Source organism: Pieris brassicae, chromosome 8 (genome assembly GCF_905147105.1).
Source record: "Pieris brassicae chromosome 8, ilPieBrab1.1, whole genome shotgun sequence".
NCBI lineage: Eukaryota > Metazoa > Arthropoda > Insecta > Lepidoptera > Pieridae > Pieris > Pieris brassicae.
Window position 1 is genome coordinate 20,756,194 of NC_059672.1, and position 23,486 is coordinate 20,779,679.

Here is a 23,486-nt window from a genome sequence, read left to right on the forward strand (position 1 = left end):
TCTTCGGCAAAATTACATATAGTACCTCACAAAGTTAAGGATAAGATTTTTAAAAACTTTCACATCTTTATGAGCTAATGATATATTTATCTGCATGGATTTTTTCCCAATAATTTAGTTGAAATAAAACTGTAAAAAACAATTAATTAATAAGTTTTTTTAGGAACATAAACGCGAATTTACCATTTAAACCAAGTAGTTTTATTTAAGTGAGTATCTAAAGACAAAATAATAATAAGCATAAATTGAAATTGACGGCCATGAATGTTTGCTTAGATGTCGAATGTCTAATGTACAGCGGAATTTCTCTGACCAAATCAGTTGACACTTCAATCCTCAAAATCGGCTCATCGACGGAAGAGCGGGCAAAAACACGAGGACCAAGAAAAAAGGTCTTTTTCCGTAAGTCAAATATTATAAGTACTACAAACAAGTATTCTGTCGATAAAGGTACATTAAAGAGTATTCCGACATCAAAGGTATTATAATTTGGAAATATTTCACATAATACAATATTCAGTCCGCTCAATCGCGATAGACCCTTACTTTGATGTCTTCTTAATATTTATAAGTACCAGAGGTCAAGAGATTACGTATAAACATATTATTTTGACTGTACCATCATTTTGTATTCAATTTATGTATAATATCTCGAATCAATATAACTAGTGTGGTAATGAATTTATGCAAATCCACTAGAAGTCATGACGAACGGAAACTAATTGTCCAAATTTCATACACCAACAGCTCACAATAATAATATTATGGTCGTGTGCATAGGTGTAAGTTGTATTAAAGATTTTGTTTTATAACAAAGGGTCTGCAGGGTTAGGGATTGCAGGGAGGGTTGCTTGATTCTTAGGTCTCACCTTGTCATATATTTAGTTATCTAGTACAGCTTGCTAATCCATACACTACACAGATACTCCTGATATTTATGACATATAAATTTAAATACACATTTCACAGTACTCTGGCTAGCTGTTATCTAACAGAAGGAGTTCGTAATAGTAAATAATAATAGTACAAAACATGAAACTATGCAGCGTATGCAATGGCTAAGCAATTGTTTATACATAACTGCGATGTGCCACTACTTCATCATCAGCATACCCCACGTAAATGCCCTCACCTTCACACCATCACACAACACAGACGAATTAGATTTTACTTCGTTAAATTTCCGTTTTATTTTGTAAATGTTTGAACCTTTATGTATTGCATCTGTGGATATATCTTCAGAATAATTGTTTTTTGTTTTATATAATTTATGTGAGGTGTAGGATTACGAAAAAATAAATAAACACAATACATGTCACTGTTTTAGAATAATCACTTTTCCTAGTGTTTTTCTTACGCAGGTTTTGATACCAACTTCTCTACTGAGCCACTCATGTAATTCAATATAATATTAGCTTCCTATGTCCTGTATTTCGTACTAATTTTAATCAAGCACGTTAATTGTTCTGTACGAAGTGAGTCAGTAACCGAAACAATTCCCTTGATTTATAGATCGTAACAGTGTTCCTTAATTAATCGCTATTTTTACAAATCTTCTCCATAATGGCAGACTGGCTTAGGTTTTGTTTGCATAGATAGCGGATAGCGTTTTATGAATATGAATAACGATTTACGTGCTATATATATAACTGAACTTTATAACACTGTAAACCTATGTATAAAATGTTTTAATGTGTGTTTGACCAATGTTAGTTTTTAATATGTATTTATTTAATGAAAACCTATTTTTTTAATGAAATAGTAAAATATACTCTTAAGAGCATGAACATGCGCACGAGCATTCTTCGTTAAGTTTAAAGTGATACAGTTTGTATAAAATCAATGAAGTGAAAGAAGTGAATCAAGTAATGGAGGTACAGAAGAGGAGATTACTTCACACATTGCCAAGGCCCGAGTCGAATCCAACTTCAAATCTGTGCTGCTCTATGGGTGTGAAAATTGGAAGGTTACCAAAGACATGTCACATCAACTTCGGCAACCCATGTCTTCGCCGTATTCTGGGCATGTACTGGCCCAAGAAGACCTCTAACGAGCAACTTTGGAAGCGCTACCGAGTAACCGCGATTACCCAGAAGATCAAGCGATACTTTCGGAAAAAATCCCAATTATATTCCCAAGCAGGCACTTGATTGGAACAGGCTAAACTGGCATAGTACAGTTGCAGATGAGGCAAAGTAAGTTGGAAAGACTTCAAGCAAGGTGAAATTCGGGGCTTAAGACAGAAGGCCATAGTGATTTACTTTGGACGGCCTCTGCCCCATCTAGGGCGTATAGGACATCAAGTAAATAATAGAGTATTTAATTATCTACCCTTGACTTTATTACCAGTGATCGTCAATATTATTCAGTGTTATTCCTATATTCTTAACACTGATGTCGCCAATTGAAGATCACGAGGAGTCAATATCCACCACTCAATATTATTGTCATGATCATTCAATTGGCAGTTGTTAAGAACCAACACAGTTGCAAAATAACGCGTTGTGTAAAAGTTGCCGGTTATTGGCGTGGCTAGAACCGGCCCGTTCCGGTTTTATCCGGATAAATGCGGCAAGAACTCGACTTTCGCCCTCATTACGGGTTTTATCAAATTAAGTAGCGCTTTTTACTTTTTCATTTGGCGCTGTTTCTTGCTTCCATTTAAATAAAGGCTATACGTATATAATGATATTGTGATATGGGTATCCCTTTAATGTAATCATTATATACTTTATTAGAAACCCCAAAAGGGTTTCAGATATATAGGTATTAAATTCGTAGGACTTTGTTAAAGTTTTTAGACAATATCTAATTAGTATTGTCTTTTGTTAACATAGCTTTTACACATTAAGAAAACACTTTTTAAACGGATTGAAGCTATGTATTATTATTATAAACTTATAATTATGTAAATAATTTCTTAATCTCTAATTATTTAGTAGGTAGTTATTATTATATTATATATTATAGCTCGTTGATAGACTTTACAATATAAATCATATAAATTATTTACATGCCGACCAATATCGACTGCCTTTCCTGCCGTCTCTAGGGAAGTAGTTGGAAATTGTATAATAAGTTACTACCAATATATTAGATATGCTAAATCTATGCGAGTGCATAATATGTCTCTATATCTATATTCTATGTTAAATAATCATAAATATAAAATTTCATAAAAAGGACAATCTCTCAAGCACGGTATGAAATATCGCTAATATAAAAGTGAATGTCTGCATAACATCTCGTTTTTCATTTCGTTGTAAAAAATATGGCTTTCTCGTTACATCTTCGAGTTTACAGCGGATCATTATGCATACGCTTTTTAAGGTTTTTGATAAGCACCAAACACATTGATATTTTTGTATTTTTAAGGTCACTTTGATTTAAGTAATATGAGTATTAGCATATAGAAGAAGAGCAGTATTGGCTTCAGCGTGTAATCTCATCCCCGAGGACGTAGATTTGAGACCCGAAAGGAAGGTGTGAAGGAAAACATCATGTTGCCTTAGACCTAAAAAGACAACGCTGTATCTCAGGCATATGCTGATTCTTCTTCATCTTCTTATCCTGTACACTCTTGACAGAGCGGTCGTGATCGCTATTTAGTAGTGGTAATCAAAGGAGGACGTTTCGCCATCGTTGCATATTAGTGGTCATCCTGCTACACTCATTGAGTGTACCTCCTACGGCAGACTTGATCTGGTCAGTCCAACGCGTAGGTGACCTTCCGCGCGGTCTAGTGCCTTCTATCTTCCCCTGGACGACAAGGCGTTCTATGGACTGAATACGACGCCGTGATACGTGTCCGAAGAATGTAAGGATGCGAGATTGTACTATTGAAAATAAACGCTGCTTAATACCGAGTTCTTGATGTATCGAGACATTTGTACGAAACTCGGTCCACGAAACCCCAAGCATTCTCCTCCAGCACCACATTTCCAGAGCGTCTATTTTCTGTCTTTCCACATCTCGCAAGGTCCACGTTTCGGCCGCGTATGCTGGTTGCTTAAGTTTTAATTGGATTAAGAAAAATAAAATAAAATTCATAAAACAGATTTAAAAATCTGAGGGCGAATCCAAAAAGACTATTGCGCAAAATTTGTAAAGTACAAAAATACTGACCACAATTAGGCTTGATCAATAGTTGTATTTAAGTTCCACTGCAGCCTAAATAGGTGATGATATTAAAACTCAGATTACACCAAATGATAAGAATGATGCTGACATTTGTGCAAAGTGTTACGAAATAACAAAGCGCATAAACAAAACAACTGTTAATAAATTAAAGAATAAGTTAAGAGAACTTTGGGTTTATGGTAATTTTATAAAAATAATAATGGTAACTAGAACGAAAAGTAATGAAACGTTGAAAATGATTCGTTAAACTGACACAGATATTTTAATGATTTAAAGAGTAGCAGAGTAGTGTAGCAAAAATCTTATATTTAAAACCAATTTTTCAGATATCGCGGTATCGTTAATTTTATCGTTAACCGGGGTGCAGTTAATTTGCATTAAACGGGCATGCAACGTCTAGACACGCGAGTTTATAATTAATACCTAAAGTGAACAATGCACTGTTGGACAAAGGACATTTAATAGTGGGTACTTTAGTTCTCTTGGAGATAATAGTGACGGTGTTCAAAAACTGCCTAAAAGTAAATATATCAGACTTTGGAGTTTTTATCGTATGAAACCTCTTTATTTTTGTCACCTCAAAAATGGATTGTTTACCTGTATTTTTAGTATATTAAGTAGCACCAGTAGTCTGCAGTGAGGCTATGGAATTCACTTCCCGGCCCTATTCGTTTAGCTCTTACACTATCTTCCTTTAAATCTCTACTGTACAAACATTATCTGTCCACGTTGTATCCCTAACTTTCGAAGATTATCATGATTCAGGTGCACGTTTTAAAAATACTGTTTACAAATGTTTTAATTGCTGTGTTTTACATTAGTTTTATCTAAATTACTATATGTCTCATGTATTTTTGCACTTCTTGGCTACCTTATCTAATTTAATGTTTTCTCATAGTAGTTGCCTGGTAAAGATCGTAAGCCAAACAATTGTTTTTATATTTCTGTATGCAACGAAGTGCTAATAAATAAATATACAAAAACTAAATTATGTTGTTTACGCTAAATCGGTGTCAGTCAAAGAAGGATGACAATTGTGGATTTTGACTTGAAATGGTAGGGGGTGTTCCGGCGTAGTGGCGCAAGGTAATTCTAGTCTTAGTCTAATCGATTTTTGGATTCCTTTTTAACCATACTGACAAGCGATCCAGTCCATATTATTTTACCAAGGGAATTGAATCCTGAATATAGCTTCGGATACCCAGGCCTACAAATACATTAAATCTTCTTATTTGTCCCTTATTTCAGTCACTGAAAGTTATCGTATTTATAAAAAATATAGATAATAAAATGGAAGTATTTAGGGACAAACCTAAGATGAAATATACAAATGTTAAAAAAGTATCGTAATTTCTGATTATATTTCAAATACGAGTACATTAGGTTTTCAAAGGCCATCACGTTGGTCCCATCAGTAAGTAGGCGACGCGCGAAGCCATAACGCATTTTTACAACCTTTAAAATTTACGACCCACCAAATTGGAATAGCTCTGAAAGGCTTGAATAGCCTTTTTATTAGCTCTATTCATGCTTCTGGCTTGTATTTTAAAAACATTATTTCGTTATAAAATATATTTACGCGCAAAATCTTTCGAAAATATTTTTAACACAAAAATAAATTGTCCAAACTTTCAGCCCTTACTACGAAGACGAACATTTAACATAATTAATTTAATATTAAACTAATACTTTTAAAATCGTTGTATGGATCAATATAATCTAACCTTTGATTGAACAAAAGTTTCGACCGCCAAGTGGCGTGAAACTGACAAATACCTGTGAAAGTTTTATGTAATGTGTATGTTTATTCAGCCAAACCGATAATTAAATCCAGAAGCTCCGGTTTTATGATAAACTACACAATAATGGATTTAAGCTAAAATTGTAGTAAAATATTTATTAAACTCAATAAGAAAATGAATAAACCAAAGTTCAAAGACTTCTGATAAGAGGTAATAAATATTTAACCACTAGAACTAAGTCATTCTAAATCTTGCTTAGTTTGCTTTAGACATTTTTGCTATAAAATTTAGTGAGAATTGTCTGGTACATTGACTTCAGTAAGAAATGTGACACCCTCGTATCCCTAGAGAGGGATGAAGACGTGTAATTCTTGTTAACATCATTGTTTCGGACCCGGGTGATAATGTTATTGAAATTGGTTTTCGATTCCATTTTCAAAGTCTGTATCTTCAAAATGAATTGTGTATATCATAGATTCACATATTAGTAGTGTTGATCATGAAAATAAACGTGCAGGTCGTGTTTGGTTTGAGCGGGATGTATGTGCCATAGTCAAAGATCGATATACACAGTATTTCCGGAATCATTGGTTTATCCTATGTTTGACTAAAATCTTCGGGAAATCCCCAAAATAAATTATAATGTCGGCATTTGATTAAAGTAGTCAAACCTATAAATTACGTGGAAAGTAAAATAAACTGTTCCGGCAAAAACATACTTGTAACAACAACGTAATTACAAATGGATGCCCGACATTAAGCTGTATTTAAGAAAACATACATAAGACTTTATAGAACGATATTGCATAAGAAAATTTAGATGTCATAATGCCTCGCCATGTATGAAGAAACACTATTTTTTATTTTAATTATGAACACAGGCTAACAGGGAACTTAGGCTTCACGAATTCTATAGTCACAGGCCAACAAACTTTATTAGTTTGGGCTAAGACTACAAGTCAGACCTTAGGATTGACTAGTCAAACATCTATGTGTATGTATGGTGGTGGACATCGTTGATAAGCGTCACCATTTAAACCCAACGCAATATTTATACCACGAAATAGATCTATGTATTCATTTGAGAACCTTTGAGTTTTGAGAACACGGCTGTAACTTTATATTTTTTCATGATCAATATAATGTGCTTGCTCCGCTCCATACTTACGACAACTACGTTCGTGTTCATGCTTAACGTGTTCACGTTTCACGTGTTCTTTTGTTACACATTGTTGTATGAGACGTATAGTTTTAATTAAACTAACGTCACGATTGCTGCCTTTTCCATTAAAATAAATTACATAAGCTCACTGGTAATACACGTACTCGCACGCCAAACGTCAAACGGTATACACTTTACGATAACGTGCGGGAAGGCAATTCGTAGTGAGTTATTTGTGGCCTACTAGGCGTTACGGCACCTACGATACTTCATGACTACATGTGTCGCTGTCTGCTGGCGGGAACCGCGTCACCTCTTGTACTAAATTAAAGATATTAGAATTTTCTCTTAGCCACTACTATTTATACAAATAAAGAAACATTGTGGCTACAACCCACGGACTGGTTGACTAACTTATTTTGATCAGTTTCTTAATAAACTGTGATTAACTTATATATTCTGTGCCTGCCACATGTAGATTTCTTTGTCTGAGATGTGTCGGTTTCCTCACCAAGACTAGCAATGTCCGATTATCTGTAATCAATAAAAGAATCATTAAGAATACCAGAATGTTCCATTTTACTATCTTTGAAACTAATAACTGATAGATGATTACGTTTGGTGAACCTCAGAAACTATTGCTATAGATTTAAAATTTATTTTGCCGTTTCATTCACGGATTAAGGCTTTATGTACAATCTATACGATATCATACTTTAAAATAAAGGTGGGTGAAACCGCGTTGCAAAGCTGCGGCTAAATAGTTGATAAGGTTTCATTATTGCCGTCTTAATATTGAAAAACAGAGTGAAAATAAAGAATTTTTTGGCAACAAAGAGCAAATCAGTCGTAATATTCATCAGTGAAAATAAAATTTGGGTGTTTTTTTTCTTGAAAGAAAATTACTGGTGACTGATTTTGCCTTCACGTTTATTAATGCTTTATGATAAAACAGAGACGAACTCATTGTTATTTGTTATTTTTATACTGTAATTTTGTTTATATTCTTCGTCAAATATATTATAATGCAAATGAATAAGGATCAGATCAAGAATAAGAACTTACAAATCGTGTTTAAAGACGACCATGAAAGATATTCCACCAGGTGTATCACTCTACACTTGCGTTACGCGCCATCACAAATAAAAATGGACACAACGGACCCCAACATTCCCTAGTCATATATCTAACTAAATCAGATTGAGTCTATGTAATTAGGTATTATATACCGAATGCAATAACTTAACTCTACGTAAGGGGAAAGATAAATTGCTTAATTTTAACAAATATATTTTAAAAAAGATGTCTATCACATCAATGGATGGCACTATTTAATGACAGTATTGTCTGCCATCACAATCTACCTCGGCCTTTTCCCGTCCAGATTCGATCATCTCAAGTGTCAAAGTCCAAAGCAGGCTCCATCTTCTGTCTTCTGCTACAGAGTTTTCTCTTGACAAGAGGTTGCTAGTTCACTAAGGACAACTTGAGTATCTCAAATTATTATAATTAGTCTGGCCATAAGTTCTGTTACAAATGAAAATTCTTTTTTTTTACTTTTTAATTATTCTGAATTTGGAACACGTATATTTAGATGTCATTTCACATATTTTTTGTGTTACTTATAAAATAATAATATGGAATGGGTATTAAAAAATAGGATTGCTGTGATCGCCTCGCACAAAGTGGGTATACAAATATAGGTCAATATCAGCGGTACTATCAACAGATACAACAACACTTCGTCCCTCTAAGACCAGAGAAGACCGGGAAGGCCGCGTGCTGTTAGAATAACAACAGCTGTTGTTAATGCTGTTAAACCCATAATTCGTAGGCTGCAAAAAATCATATCGCGAGAAATGGAGATTCCCGCTAGGATTCTGTCGCTTATCGTCCATATACAGGACATGCCTCATCAATCTTTACAATTAAAGAGAGTGGATTAATTAAAACGCCTCTTTACCTTAAAAAAAAGATTGAAGAACACTACAATAAGCAAAATGATAAAGTGTAGGTTCACAGTTCTAAAGAAGCTGTTCAAGTGCTCGGAAAGGTACAACATGGTCATCAACCTGCGTCAGTGATGGTTTGGTGGGGCGTTAAGGAGTCGCAAAATTACATTTTTGTGAAAAAGAAGTGAAAACTTCAGCCAAGATACAGTCTTAGACCATTTTTTAAAAAGCACTACACTTTTTAAAAATATACCGTGGAATTTCCAGCAGAATTCTGCACCTGGTCACAAGGCGCGAACTACCCAAGGATGTCTTGAAACCAACTATCCGGACTATATAAGAGCCCCCCCATCTAACCCAGACCTCAAGCCTTTAGGCTTCAAATTATGGCAAATTATAATTTAGAGGACATGGCCTGCTCCAAACGACACGGTTTCATTAAGTTCTCTCAAATAATCTTGATTCGTGGCCAAACAGATTAAAGGCCTGTAAAAAAGGCAAACGTGGCCATTTCGAATATATATATATATAATAATATAATATAATAGCAATATATATATTGCTGATACTTTAATTAAAATGTATTTAATAATATAACATTACTTGATTAAAAAAAACCATTTTCATTTGTAACAGAAAGACTGGTATTGTCGTCATGGTGGTGTAAAACACAAAATTGTCTTCATAACTAAACCTCAATGTATTTTTACTAAACAAAATTATAATAATAGAATAATAACACTTCATTTCAGTTCTATTTTAAAAATAAAGTTTTCTTTTATTATTATTAAAATTTTCCACTATTTAAGATGATAAATAAATAAATTCCCTATAATTATTATCAATCAATTATATAGTAATCCACTTATTTAGAATATCAAGAGCGACAGATGTCGGATCGGATCTAACTAATGCATCTCTGTGTATCCATGTAATCATGAAGCCACCACGACTATAATTTTCACAATTTAAGAAAATGAGTTCAGTATTTTATTATCAAGCAAATATCTCAGTAAGTAGAAAATGGTTGATTTTTATTATTTAAATAATAAATAAACAATAATGATTGTAAAGCGAATTATGAAAATAATTACATACTTTATTTATACACGTGATTTACATAATAAAAGAAAATTATTGTTTAAGAAAACAGTTATACTAACTTTAAATCAGGCGGGATGCTCTTGTATCTAAACAGCTGTTCTATAATAATCATAGTTATATAATAATCATAACTTGAATATGTATTTTTTTAAATTTAATATTAGTTTAATTATTATGTTACAGGCATAAAATAGGCATTTTTTATAGAACAATTAGGATTCCCTAGGTTCTAGGACTCACAGTAGTATAATAATTTATGATCGGTTAATATTTTTAGAACTGGAATATTTTGCTATGCGTGGACGTTTTAGCACAAAATTATATTGTGAAGAAGAACTGATCAAAAAATGTGGAACGCTTCACGATTTTGCGTGTCATCCTTGCGCAGGGGCCATGCTAATCTTCTCTGTATCGTTCCAATTTTAGTATATGTACTGCCGAAGCGAGTACACTTATAGTTGCAATCAAATTGTATATAACCTAACGAAGCTACAAAACTCTGTTAGCGCGATTCAGAACTACAAAATACTAATAATAAATATCACATGTATTTCTCAAAACGTACATGGACATGATTTTTTTTATTTTTGTTTACCTATAATTTATATTTATAATGTGTTTTAAATAAAAAGCAGTATTTTCTTAAAAAAAACTGTTTATTAAATTATTTAAAGCGCCATCTATATTAATGCATGATAACTAGATACAACTATCCTCATGCAACCAACCAACAAATAGAAGGCGTTCTCAATAGCGGTACTAGGTGGCGTAATTATTATTTTTTATCTATTAATAACTTATAATATATTCGTTATGTAGAATATAATAATGTATTTAATATATATTTATCTTCTTTTAAATAAATATTTCTATAAAGTAATAACAAAGTGTATGAAATTTATATTTTTGTGAATGTATTACAAATTATTCATTTCAGACACATGTACTGACGAATGAAAGTAAGATACGTAAAGACCAGAGGCATTCTACGCTAAATTTACCTAGCCAGTGTCTTGATATAATGACATTCAGCCTGGCTATAGTCTATATAGACTATAGACTATATAGACTAAGATTATAATGCTAAATGCGCACATAGAAAGAAAGTCTATTTGTGCTTAGCCGGGAGTCGAATCTACAACTTCAGGGATGAGAGACGCACGCTGAAGCGACTAGGCCAACCCTGTTTACTCACCGACATAGGTACATAAAATAATACAATTATGTTTAATAAATATATCAATTTTGAAATGTAAGTATAACTCTATGAATGCATAATATAGGATACTTATATAAGTTTTCTTTGCTATTTTAATAGTGAGTTCCAACTCTGTCTCCGTCACATTTATTTGGAGCTTGGGAGTCCAATGTAATGCTAGGTTAAGGTACGTAAATATGTATCTGCACTCACTAATGGACTCTAAGCCGACTGTCAGTCCGTCAATGACTTTCAATCTGTCGCTTCAGAACGCATTTTCACCAAAACTAGTTACAGTACAAAGATAGCTGTAAGATAATATATAAGTAAATGGTCCAGAACAAAATTGATTTGATCAAAAAATGTGGAACGCTTCACGATTTTGCGTGTCATCCTTGCGCAGGGGCCATGCTAATCTTCTCTGTATCGTTCCAATTTTAGTTTACGTACTGCCGAAGCGAGTACACTTATGATTGAAATCAAATTGTATATAACCTTACGATGCAAAAATACTCTGTTAGCGCGTTTTAGAGTAATAAATATTCATGTCAATAACTTATATAATTTACATAAAACCTAATAGAAATATACTTTTTATTTTTTTCTACTAAGTTTTTCACCGTCGTAATTATATATTTTTTCGAAATGGCTTAGGGTTTTTGTACAACAATAGAAGTAAATTTATGTTTTATAAAAAATATTTAAGCGCCATCTGTCATAAGTAAGTAAAACAACTTGACTACAAACTCAACTCCGCAACTGTTATGACATGAATTTTATTTTGTCAAAATATCGTTAGATGGCGCTTTCGCGCTTAATAATACAACTTCCAATACGATAAAATTATTTTCTAATTCTAACTCCTAACAAGGAAACTAAAAACATTCTAGTATAGAAAAACCAAAGCAAACGAAACTATTTGTCATAATAAACCAAATGGCAATTTATACATTCCTGCGACTATGTATGATTTTATTTAATCTATTTGATCTAACTAAAGGAACCCTATGAATAATCATTATCTACAAAACCTATTTGCGACTCACTAATTTATTTATTATATATTTTTAATAACATTGACACATCATGAGGATAAACCTGGAAAAGTTGGCGAGATAAATGTACAGAATGGATGGAGAAGGTAAGCTCGATCTACAACCAGATGGAAGGTGAGGCCCATGTCAAAGGACAGCCTGACGAAATAATTATATACAATAACAATACTTATATTTATTTTAGAAACAAAAACTACTTAATAACCCTGCACTAGCATAAGTTTTGTAAATTGCAAATTAAGATTGGCCTGTACTCGTAAATTGTTAAAAAATTGAGGCTTAAATTAGGCTTACATCAAGGATAAGATACGCACTTCGGTAGACTGACTGAAAAAAATATGTTAATTAATGTAATTTCCATAAACTTAACATTTTATAGCAAAAAGTCGATATATTATCTAGTGATAAACCTAGAAGCACAACTGCAAATTTAAAATACACCGCAATCATTGAATTTCAAATTGGTTTGGGATGAATATTTAAAACCTAGAAACGGATTTACTGTTATTGGAAATAGTGGATTTTCACTTTCAGTTTACAAATTGAATGTTTATTTCATTTAAAATCCTGCGTTTCACGTAACATTTTGCTTGCCCCTGGAAAAGTAAAGCACTATTATGACTATTTTAATGTTTTGTCATTTTTATTTCCTTGGAACTATAAGTAATATTTTTCAGGACTTTTGCGATACATGTTTAATAAAAAAAGCATGTCTTTAATGTATCGAATTTCTTTTGAGTACATCGTTGTACAGTAAAACTGGTGCTACTACTACTAAATTACTTACCTGAAATTGATAGCAACAACCATAAATATAATAATTTTAGTTTAGATTATAATGCTACCAAATAATCATAAAAGTTAATGCGACAGTTCAAAAACAAATAAATAGTGTTATTAATTTATCTCTGTTTCGTTATAATATTTTCGGGAAAAAGTGCTATGAAAACTTATTGTAACGTTCTAGACATTTGTTAAAATGTGCCGTGGTTATGTACGGTACTGTGCCATCCGTAATTATGTTTAGACAGTGAAACAATCGTAAAACGCTTTCGTTCTTCAGTCTAATTAGATAAATTATTGTAATGTATAGTTGATTTTTTACTATTTTCCATAAATACGTAACAACATTGTTTAAATCGTTAAATAGGAAAAATATAGCTAGCATTTGATGTATATACTTGTATGTGTAGTAGTACATTAGGAAGTACATTACTTTTATTTCCTGAAAAAAAAAATAGATTTTGTTTTAATGACTGTTCACCGGGTCAGGCGATTTGTCTTTGCTACATATATAAAAAATGTAGTATATAAATTGTCTAAAAGAGTTATCCTTGCACAAGGCAAGCAAGTCATCTTGAAGCAAAGACACCAATAGTCAATATCTGACTGACAAAACATTGTCAATTGTCGAATTTAATGGAAAGTATTTATTCAACCTTTTTTAATCACATAGCGTGTAAAGAATTCAAACTTTTGTTTGTATAAAAATCGCTAGAACCACAGAATAAAGTAAAATCTTATTGATAAAACTCACTTAAACCTAGTTTCGGCGGATCAACTCTTAAAATATATTCTGGAATAAAATTGCTACTTGAGTAGTTACCAATCTAATTTCAAATGTAGTCTCAGGTGATCTTCACTCTGAGTGATGTCTTTGAATATGGGCCTGAGGTCAAATTTCGTTATCAATTTATCATTCTGAATCCTTTCTAGTAATTTAATTATGTAGATTTGCTTTCCAAAGAATAGAATTGACGATAACGGTTAAATTGCAGTATTAAATTCTATTTTGAATAACTAGTAACTTTACTGTTTTGTGTTTTGTTATGTCTGGCTGTAGTCAAATCTTGTAAAAAAGGTACATAACAATTTCTCACCGTTAATTAGATTGCATATGTTACATAGGCTATATTTGTTTTTTAAATACTTTAGAACATAATTTTCCAGCACTGCGAAATGTGCTTAAAGCTTAAGTTTAATGTGCTCGGCAAAATATCTTTAGAATATTAACAAAAATAATGTAAACTGAACTATATGTGTTATTATATTATGAATATTTATCATAAAACGAATTATTTTACTACACTTAACACATTCATAAGTTTAGGAACACTTATATTTGATCCATTAGGTGAATATATAAGGGAGCTACTTTTAGCTTAATTCGCAACCAACGGTTTTGTAAATTGTAAGTTATGTAAAACGTTTCTTTAAGAAATTACCATTCTCGCTGAATTGAATGAATTTCGAGGTACGTAGATTATGTAGAATGATTGGAAAAGTCGTTATATAATCATTCAAACTACCAGAAACACTGCCTCCAACTAATGAGATGTCTATTCATACTACACCTTTTCGGAAAATAATAATACTTTGCGTAGTTGTTAAAGTGTTAGTTTCCACATGACAAAATAGTTTCTTTCTCTGGTCTTTGAATCAAAATGATTGGTGTCTTCTAATATTGTTGTACTTTTCAAGAACATCGTATACGAGAACAAAACTGGTACCGCAAAAGTATTTTCAAAAGCGCCCGGGGCTGCATAAGTTTCAATCACAGATTAGGGTAAAAAACCGCCTTCACCGGGGAAGGCGAGGACCTTTACTTCGCACTTCGCTCACTCCAGTGAGCTTCCGTCCTGCCCTTCAGGCGATTGACCGCCCCGCGACGGCCCAAGCCGAGGTTCGAGTCTCACAGGAGACGCCCTTGTGCTAGCCGCGGGATAAAACGCCATTCTGGCCGAGCTACGCTCGCCAAAACAGCCCGAGCTGAGCTGTAAAGGCCCTTAAGGCCAACAGCGAGATTCCTTCTTCAAAAAAAAAAAAATTAGTTTCAAAAAAAAAAATAACAGTTAAAACAGTGAAAATTTTAACTGTTTAAAGCGTCAACTAATTGTTAAGTGTTCTTGTTCTTTTATAGTTTTTATTTGTAACATTATACATATATAAAGCACTCAATCATTTTTAGCTCCCTGAGGCCGTACGTGGCGTCTCACGGTTATTTATTGAAAAACTTCGCAACCCTTGGAGAGTATTTATGAGAAATTCTTACATCATATGCACGGTTTACTCATAGAATTTAAATTGAAAATATTTTTTATCACGTATGCTCTGATTCTTAGCTTGGAGTTTTATGGAACTTATTAAAATCTGTCATGTTCGAATTATTTTGCAATTTTATTTATGTGATACTGTACCATCGACTGCGTATACTCGTGCACATTGAGTATGGCCAGATCGGGTGGTAAAGGAGGCTTTCATGAGCCGGCCTTGTGATCGGAGACCTATAAGTCCGCCTAGGTACCGCTGGATCGAACGAGCGGAGGACTACCTGCTGCAGCTGGAAGCCAACAATTCGAGGGAGGTGGTACACGATATTGAGCGCTGAAAGATTCTCATTTCGGAGGCGAAGACACTGGTGACAGAGCCAGCGCTGTAAGAGTAGTACTCAAAAGAAAGCTAGATAATAGATAATATTAAAAAAAATACATTTACTTAGATACATCTCTGTAGTAGACACTGAAAGTCTTATGAAATATAAAGTTACAATATTAGAGCTATCTTAAAAGAATTTGACAGAAATAAAAATAATAATAATCCAAATTTAAAATAGCAGAACGGTAACCTTAAGACAAGAAGATAATAAAACAGTAGACATAACTCATTTAGGAGATAACAATAGTAATAGATATAAAGTTGTCAATTAAGGGTCTAAATTATGCCAGTTTTCTTACAATTTATTCCTCCATGATACGACAAAGTAATAAAATCATTCCTCATCAGAATTCGCACCAATCCGCTACATTCGACGAAAACATTTATGCTTCGTTGTGCCAATTAATTATATAAAATACTCAGACGTAATAATATTATTTGTAACCTTACATTTTCCTCTCATTCAAGATGATTTCGATACACGAGATAACAATAGAAGTACATGGAACGCTAAATAGGATAATAAATAACGTGTACTACAGAATAATGGGCGATCGCTCAGTGACAAATAAGTTTCGATGGGCTGAAAATAGAGCCCACATAATATATCGCATTCGTCATACTTTGACATAAATCGTATGATATTCGCGACTTTGGGGTGACAATAATTTACACGTGTGTTAATAATATTAAGTTTGTGCTTTCTGATTTGATCACGTATTTTCAATTGCAGTCAACAATAAAATCTCATGAATTTTAGGTTTCATACAAAAGTACTAGAATACACAACTTAGTCACTGGTATTTAGAACATCTTTATAAAGAAGTGCAGTGGTCTTGCTTTAGCAATCAACTCACATTCCTTAGGTCGTAGCTTCGATCCCCGGCTGATTACCAAAATACTTTGTTACTAAGTGCGCATTTAACATTCGCTCAAACGGTGAAGGAAAACATCGTGAGGAAACCAACTTGCCTTCTAAGGCAAGTCGGCTCTAGCCAAAAAGTCATCATCATCATCACACTTATCACAAACTTGAACGAGATATGATCATGCAATACAGAAATCTAAGACCCACAACTAAAAAAGTTGTAGCGCCATTGATGTATTTATTTTTTTACTGTAGGAAGAAGTTGTTATTTATGAGAATATTGGGTCAATGTGCTCAAATCTAATCAATCAGTAATATGTGAGTGCTACGTTGACCTACTTCACATCTAAAATAATTAATAACTTATTTGGGTGTGGCAATAAGTTTTTGTATTTCCAAATAAACTGGGGATTTAAAATGTTGTAACAATGTCCGCTGCATATTGGTTTAATAAATAAAATATTAGTATAAGACTAAGTTTGAGAGATAAACTAAGTTGGAGCTATAACTTCCAAATCCAATGCGTTTTTCAATACAGGCCGTACTCAAGGTTAAGTAGCTTTATCTTTTATCTTTGATATATTAGTTAATTTTTTTTGTACTTAAGTATTATAATACTATTGTAATCAATGTCGACGTTTCGGTGAACGTAGAAGTTGTCAACATTTTGTGCCTACATTCACATTAATTTTTGTATTGTTTATAAATATATAAAAAAAAACGAAAATTTTTGACTTCAAAATCATATTTTCTCTCGAAGCTTTTCGAATTAGCAAAATAATCAGAAACAGTTGTAAAAAAATAACTTGTGTTTTTTTTTAAAGTTAAAATAAGAATAAATCTATGTTTACTCTACCTTACACTCAGTACAATTACATCGATTTACTTCGACACTTGAAAAATATAAGACACGTAGTTTTGTATTGTGTAGAACAATTTCTTTGTTCGCCAGAAACTCCTCATTCATGGACCCAAAGATGAATGGGCTTTGTTTTCACCCGACTGTCAAGGAAAGGATATAGGCTTATATTGTATTTTGCGTGAACTTATATTAATTTTAATAAGGTACTTAAGATAGATCTTATGAATCAATAGTAATGATCTGTTATTATATATTAATCATTATTTCTAACAAAATCGCTTGGAAACAGAAAAAGTCCAGAATCATATTTAAAATACCGAGAATTAATTTAGACTGTATAAAGATTATTAGATAAACTTTTCCCCTAATAATAAAAGCCAGTCGATTTATTAAATTATAATTTAAATCCAAGTATACAGACTACTAGAAGCACCTTTGTCAACATGTCGAAGGTCACTCCCGTCCATTCTCATTATACTTACGTAACTTTCATTTATCGAAGAAAGCCTATTTTAAAAAGCTTCAATATTTTACTATGAAATAAATCCGCTTATGAACAATAAGCTAAATTTCATCAGTTTCCTAAGTGGGGCTGATACTTTGCCAACTACTAAATTGGCTTCAATCTAGATTTTGGCATGCTAATAACTCGGCACACTAATTCACTAGCTATATTGTATTCAGAACATGAATAATCATGTTGATAAATTATAGTTCAATGTGGATGTTTAATAAATAGCTAAGTCATATGCAGTTAGGAAAACATTAAGTAATGACACGTAATTCATTTTGTTTAAAAATACGTACATATAATGTATTGGTCAGGAAATACCATTCCTGAGCCAGGAAAGCACTTACAAGGCGTTTACGAGAAAAGTTATAGTAAGTTTGTATATTATTATGATAATCACTCAATTAAGACTTTTGCCTTAAAGAAAAATACAGTGAAATATATGTTTCTTAAACTCCACAGACCATATTTTTTCTAAAAAAGATGAGGATCGTTCTGTAAGTACATTTAAAAACTTCTAGTTGTTTGGACAATATAAGAAAGCTCATACGAATAAAAGCAGATGAGGGTGCCCCAAAAAAAGGGGGATAGAATAAAAAGAGGCAGGAAGCGAATGAAAAAAGAAAGCCATTAACAGAGTCAGTTGGAAAAAGCTGGAGGAGTTCTTTTCTCGTGATGGGGTTCCGATCGGCGGTACTGAAGGTAGCTAAGATATAGGATATATAGTATAGCAAGCATAACATGAATAAAAATGTATAAAATCTAAGCTACGTATATCGTATTATCATTTTTGTCATGATTGTAAATAAAACGGGCTTTATTATTATTAAGAAAGCATTTGGTTCATAGAACAGCCAGTGTGATATTGTAGCAAGGTAATTGTTGTGGTCACAAAGTTTAGTAGCGTTATCGCAATTAATTTGTAATCAATAGCTATAAAGTCGTGGGCTTGGGGCAGCAGGTGTGTACCGAAATTGATCGACCAATGTCCCGTAAAATGTAATGGATTCGCCATTAGGGCTACCGAAGCTTTAAATGATTTATTTTTGTTAAACGGCCATAAATTGGAAATCTTGCTTCAAACGTTCAAAATAGTTTGACGTCCCTTAATGCAATGTTTATATAATATATATACTATAAAGAATTGATATTAATCTTAATAAAATTGAATGAGAATATTGAATAACATTTGTTGCCCATCTCTCCGTCTGTATCCACACGGTACCAATGAATAAGTCACTTGCGCACTGATATTTCAATGTTTTCAATGAGTGTAACAAATTGTGGGTATCAAAAACACGTCTAATTTAAAAAATATCAGAAAATCGAAAAGTTTAATTTACTGGTATGTGGTGACCCTAAGGTCTTCCCTTCAAATTGCCCATTTACAAAATAATATGTTATAGGTAACGTGTCGATTTGCTTCGGTAAACAATAGATTTTAACACTACATAAAAACATTTACAAAAACCGAGTTTATTCAAACCGTATCACTGTCCCTTAATCAATCTTTGTTCCTATTGATTCTGAAATTAGATTAAATTATTAATAAGAAAAATCCTCGAGAGGATCCTCCTTCAATCCTGGAGCTAATTCGACGAATCTACTAATTGACCATGAAATAAATGATTTTTTTCAAACGTGAACTATTTAACAATATAATAGGAAAGCACATGTCTGTCTTGACATCTCTTACACGATGTGCATCAGACACATAAATTTGATCACTTACTGGCATGATGCCTGACAGAAATCTCAGGCCTTGAACGTAGAAAGATCAGCAGCAACGAACATTTTCAAGTAAATAATTCATAATTTAACTACGTTCCTTTCCTCATTAAGCAGCCACTTCTTCAATTCGTACTCCCTCGTAAACTTTAATATCTTTACCAGAAATTCGACCTTATTCTTTATTGCGGTCAGCGATAAGACGGGACATTTTTGCGTGGCTGTTTCACGCATTATCGAAGGTCTGTTTTATAGCAAATGGAAGTTATCGAATGGGGTTTTCATAGGTCCTAAAGCCACGAATGGCTCGAGTGACCGGATGATAAAATATAATGGACAAAAACCTTAAGGGTATTAATATTTTGTGAATAGAAATAATTTTCTAAATTGCGTCTGATTGTGTGAAATTTTCTTTGAATGAAGCCTTTACACCAATTGATATAGGACCAGTAAAATGTACTAAAAATGATGAAATTATTTTTTATTATAAATAATAAATGGTTCTTTGAATAAGAAAGGTCGGATCAGAATTAGTATAGGTTAAAGGTTAATATTTCACAAGTGGTTGCCAAAATGTATATTTTTTAGAAGTGAAATTACCCTATAATAGTGTGTAGGCAGCAGTATCTTGTCTGTATACTTAATATCGTGTATAAGCAATGACTTCCTGGATAATGTTTTTTCCATGGTATCAAACAAGGCACGTTTTATTGTTAAGGTCTTGGATAAAGTCGTTGAAATAAAGATTAAAAAAAATATAATTACGCATCCTACGTTTGTACTAGAATACTATAACCGAATGCAATGATGAAACTTAACTTTTATAATTATGAGAGCTTTACTGGTTATTAAAATTCATGTAAACATATGCTAGTGTTTTCAATATTTGGTCAAAAATAAACAATATTATTTTTAACCAATTATAAAAACACAACAACAATAATTATGCATAGTTGTATTATCCATTATAATTAATATAAACAATTTGTTTTCCGACATGACAATTGTCTATCCGTGTCAAACTTTGTTTAGCAAATACATTTTGAAACAAATTTAAATTTCCATTTATCAAGGATCAAACCCGATCCATTCGTTCCGCTAGCAAATGATATTGCATTGTACAATGAATCCCATCTAGACAGTTACTTATTCAAAAACGTCGTATCTCTCACAAACATTGTTTAATAGAAATGTACCCTTTTATTGTTACTGACGTTGTGAAATCGCGTAATGGGAAATCATATTTAGAACCATCTAGGTCTACCAACGTCGTAAAGCCAGTATATACAATCGTTAAATAAAGAGTTATATTATATGAAGAATATGATATAAAATCGGATGGCAAGATTAATACGATGATTTTTAGAGCCCATGACCTATTAGCAATGACAAAACATACGGTTGTCAGCTTGATACGGGATTTATTGTGCTATAACGTTTTTGATGACCCTCTCCTTATAATTTCTCTTATTACGAGAGCAATAAAGAAGATTTTAGGGCGTTGTTTGTTCTATCAAATAATTAGGAGCGGAACAAGAGTTCACAATTAATTTATTGCGAATTGTACGTTTGTGTGGACTTCATATTGTCGCTGAGTGAATGCGTTATAATTTATTTTTCATGGATATTGATTTTTTTGCTTGTTCAAGCTTATTGTTATTTAAATTAATAACGAGTGCAGGCGAAAAATGCTAGTACTATAATATACACGTATATGACTCGGAATTGAACGATTCGAAAAAACTCTTGTAGTTTTTATTGAAATTACAAATTTTATTAGTGTCTAAGTAAGAGTATGAACTGTTCATTGTCTGTGGTAATTGTCTTAATGACTACTTCATCTATAAATCCCACAAGAACGCAATCACCACATACTCTCGCTAACAATTATCGTTGCCGAAACCATGTTGAGTATTTTTGCTATATATTCTACTCGTAGCGAGAGCAAGATCCCATTCTCCGCTTCCACTTCTTAATATTTTCTAAACACTTAGCAGGAAAACGACGTACTAGGGAGGCGTATATATTATGAAAATGTTCTTAGAGAAGATGAATTTATAGCAAGAATTTATTCGTAGAAAAATCGTTTTGTGCCAACATACAAATTTTAAACAAATTTAAATTTTAAACTTTGCTTTGTCTGTCTCATTTACAAAAATCATTTAGTGAACCAAGTTTGGCGCAAATGTTATTTATCCACTGATATTCTTAAAGCGAATCTTATCTGCTTTTCGAAATAGAACCACCTACACAAATATGGTCCGAGTTATGTAAAATAGGACGAGGTATTGTTTAATTTCAGGGATTAGGTGTACGTGACTGTTTCGAGTTGGAGTATTGATACTGTAAATTGCATACTCACCATTGTTTTGTAATCATAGCATAATACCTATACATAATAGCAGTGTTGGTCTAGTGCAAATCTAAACTTATTTTTCTCAATCTTGTTTAATGTAAAAATTATTCAATAAATATTTTTTTTTATTAGTAATCATAACAACCATATGTTCTTAACCTACACAGTAATAATATAAATAATTAATAAAAATAAAATAAAACAAATTTAACAAGTTTGGTGCCTGTGGCAGTGTATCTTTTACGCTGGCAGCATTTTTTCGCTGTATTGCGATACTTATTCGTTAAGAGTAGCACCAGCTCTGGGGTCTTTAATTAGAGGCACTTGGCCCTAGAGGGTCTACTCCTAAGTTAACATAATTGAAGTTAGAATGAACAGTTAATTATTAAATTAAAATAAAATACTTTTAAAATAAGCAATAACTATAGTAAATTAAAGTTTAAATAATATTATGTCGTTATAGAAATAAAAAAACGAAAATACACGACTTCAAATGAAATCGAAATATGATTGGATGAGGTAATCGAAATTTTGATTGAACTGTAAAACAAAATTCATCTGGATATCATTGCAGAAAAATGTAATATGTTAATAATACAAAATTGATTCGATTGAAAAACAAGGTGAGCAAAAATTAGAATTATTATTTTACTGATTGTCTTAACGAACAAACCTTTAAACTACGGCAAGGTTTTTATAAGATTCAGTAGTACCGTACTATAATAGTTGTTTAGGTATACAAAAAAAAACCATACCTAAAAATAGCCGTTGACTGTCATCCATATTCCAATCACGCAATCAGAGTTGTACGGATTAATACCTGCAGATGAGTTTCATCATCGGACCTCAAGGCAGAATACAAAATACCATCGTTCCACAACTGAGCGTATCTTAAGGCAGTATCTCCAACCCAATTCGACTTTCAAGAAGATAGCATACTAATTCTTAAAAGGCCGGCATCACACTTGCGAGCCTCGTCACCACTTCTGGCAATGTAAGTGTCCATAAGCGATGGATATCACTTAACATCAGGTGAGCCTGTTTGGCTCCTGTTACATTAAAAATCATTGTGTGAGGACCCATATATCAATATTTCTTTATAGATGTAATGTTCGACATTTATACTTACTTGTTTACCTATATGAATAAAGTTATTTTGAGTTTGTTTATAATATTTATTAGTTGCATTGGATAGACAAATTTCAAGCATTCAGTTCCATTTAGCACATAAACAATTTCCCACCCCACACTGACCAAATCGCTTGAGCAAATAAATCAGACGCACAATCACACTTAATGACAAGCCGAACGTAAAGAAGATGCAATTGATGAAAAACAAATTCAAAATGGTTTCCGAAATCAAATAGATACCA

General features: G+C 32.6%; 2 non-coding genes across 2 annotated transcripts; both read right to left on the reverse strand.

The window, feature by feature from the left end:
- Nucleotides 1-10,443: 10,443 nt before the first annotated feature.
- LOC123713879 lies at nucleotides 10,444-10,550 on the reverse strand. Its single transcript, XR_006754244.1, has one exon. It is a non-coding gene; the product is annotated as a U6 spliceosomal RNA (small nuclear RNA).
- A 1,106-nt stretch (nucleotides 10,551-11,656) lies between these two features.
- Nucleotides 11,657-11,763, reverse strand: LOC123713881. Its single transcript, XR_006754246.1, has one exon. It is a non-coding gene; the product is annotated as a U6 spliceosomal RNA (small nuclear RNA).
- Nucleotides 11,764-23,486: the final 11,723 nt, after the last annotated feature.